The sequence below is a fragment of the Plecotus auritus genome (assembly GCF_963455305.1).
Source record: "Plecotus auritus genome assembly, chromosome: 9".
NCBI lineage: Eukaryota > Metazoa > Chordata > Mammalia > Chiroptera > Vespertilionidae > Plecotus > Plecotus auritus.
This window is the reverse complement of record NC_137783.1, coordinates 129,907,055-129,909,792: the sequence shown is the minus strand read 5'-3', so window position 1 is coordinate 129,909,792 and position 2,738 is coordinate 129,907,055.

The window sequence follows — 2,738 nt, the reverse complement described above, 5'->3', positions numbered from 1 at the left end:
TTTAAGTATATTGCTGGACCCAATTTGCTAATATTTTGTTGAGGATTTTGGCATCTATGTTCATCAGGGACATTGACTTATAATTTTCTATCTGTAGTGTCTTTATCTGGTTTTGGAGTTAGGATAATGCTGGCCTCATAAAAAGAGGTTGGAAGTATTCCTTCCTCTTGGATTTTTTTGGAATAGATTGAGGAGAATAGGTGTTACTTCTTTTTATCTAGTGCTGTATATAAGAATGTCAAATTATTAGTATATTTATTCTGAGAAGCCTATACACTCAGGTATCTAATTAGCACACCCTAGATACAAGGTGATTTAGCTATAAATATTTTGTATATTTAACTTTACTGAGCTAAGTTAAATAGAGGCATTCATCTCCATTTAGGGAAGTATCTGTCAAAAGATTACTGGAGAAGCCATACCCTTAACCGCTGAACTGTTTTCACTGAATTGTCCTTGGCTGCCTCTGCTAAGAACTGTCACTCTCATTCATTGTGGACCAATCCTCAATCCTTTACCTCCTTTCTGATGAATACATTTAGGTTGAGTCCATGAGTAAGTTACTGCCACATCTAACTTGTATGGGAACCAATCCTGTACTTCCATCTATAATCTCCTATTGTGTCTTTATTTTGAAATTAGGCTCTCAGAAGTCAATCTATCTTGCCTCATTTCTATCATATCTTGTCTATACTACTAAACCAGGGGACTTATGTGAAATCAACTTTGCCCTTCAGGACAGATGTTCTAGTATAAAGATGGCAATTATATGACACTAGTGTCCTGGTGCATGGGTTCGTGCACATTGAAAGGAAATTAATTAGAAGAAATATTTTAATATTGCTTTCTCTATAATAGAAGTGTCAACCAAATTCACGATCGACAATGACAGATTGAAACACATGCGTGCGATTGGTGCCAGCAAGAACTTTATATGTATCACAAATGCACAAGTCAACTTAGCCTTTTATATATATAGATAAACTTGCTTAATTAGACCTGCTTTCTGATTTAGCTAAACTTTTCCAGCCCAGTGAAGCACCATAACTTCTCTTTCAGGTAATTGTCAGCAACACAGCAGTAAATATCAACACAAAGCACATAGATCACACAGGGAGAACAAAGCATAAAATATTTAACTATAGCAGTGTTTGACTATATTCTGTGCAGTAAGAAAACCTGAAGTCATTTTCAAGTTCTACCATTTCTTACTTCTTTTCAGTCAGGTTAAGTTTCTAAACTTTCTAAATCTCTGTTTTCCAGCTAATGAAAAGAAAATAGTATTCTACCAAGTTTCCTATCTACCTACTTTAGGACTTCTGTGAGTATCAAATAAGATGAGGCATGTGAAAATGCTTTACAAACATTTGGTTAAATTGTAAAATGTTTGCACCTGGCTATAAAGCAAGTTGGGTTCCTGAGCTGAAGAAACTCCAAGGAGGCCAGTCACTAGGGAGAGGAAGCCGAATGTTGCTACGTGATGGGATGTCATTACCTGGCGCCCACAGCAACCTTTTTTGGGCTGGGCTGGGCTGTGGGCCGCATTTTGCCCATGGGTTCCTGGCACCGTCAGCTGCGATTTGGTGGGGTGTCGCTCCAGGGTGGTGGCGGGGCCTGTGTCCCACTTGGGGGAAGCCGAGTATTGGTTTGTCAGTGCCAGGTCCATGGTGCCATTTATTTTTAAATGGTCAGTGTGCATCATGGCAGCTCCTGCATCGAGTGTCTGCCCCCTGGTGGTTAGTGTGTGTCATAGTTACCGGTCAGATGGACGGACACTTAGCCTTTTATATATATAGATAGATAGGCTGTGACAGCCATGGCATCATTAACAAATCGATCATAACATGGCCTCTATCTTAGCCTTTTGTCTTTCTCAACAAGGCCTCAAGACAATTACTACCATAAATCCATTCATTCATCATGTTTATAACTGAGTGAGTATTTACTGAACACCTGTTAAGTGCTAGACATTGTTTTAGGCATTGGATATAAACTGGAAATTATAAAAATACTGGATTTGAACTTCAAAGATAAAATAATATAATGCACATAAATAACCTTTGTGAACTCTAAAGTTCTATTTAAAAAGAAAGATTAGCCCTAATAAGTTTGGCTCAGTGGATAGAGCATTGGCCTGTGGACTGAAATGTCCCAGGTTCGATTCCGGTCAAGGGCATGTACCTTGGTTGTGGGCACATCCCCCGTAGGAGGTGTGCCAGAGGCAGCTGATCGGTGTTTCTCTCTCATCGATGTTTCTAACTCTCTATCCCTCTCCCTTCCCCTCTGTAAAAAAATCAATAAAAATATATTTAAAAAATAAATAAAGAGAAAGATTAGAAAGTAGTTTCCATATCCCTCAATTTTAAATTTGCTCTTTTAGTAACATTATTTTTGATGGTGCCTAATTTCTCATTGATATTTTACTTTTCAGTAAACCAGAGGCAGAAAGTTGTACAGGCTCAGAAATATAACAGATCTGTTTTTAAAATAAATATACCCTCTAATATTTACATGACTGTGGCCAAGTATTTGACTGCTTTGGGCTACTGGTTTCTTATTGTAGAGGTACTAATACTGCAGGGGTACATATAGATTCTTGAAAGGATAAAATAAGAACATATTTCTAAAGCATTTTGCATTGCCATTTAGCACATAATAATATTGGCTATTTTTATCACCCTAAATTCTAATAACACACATTTTCCCCCTATGAAATTTAGTAAAGTTATGAGAATTTT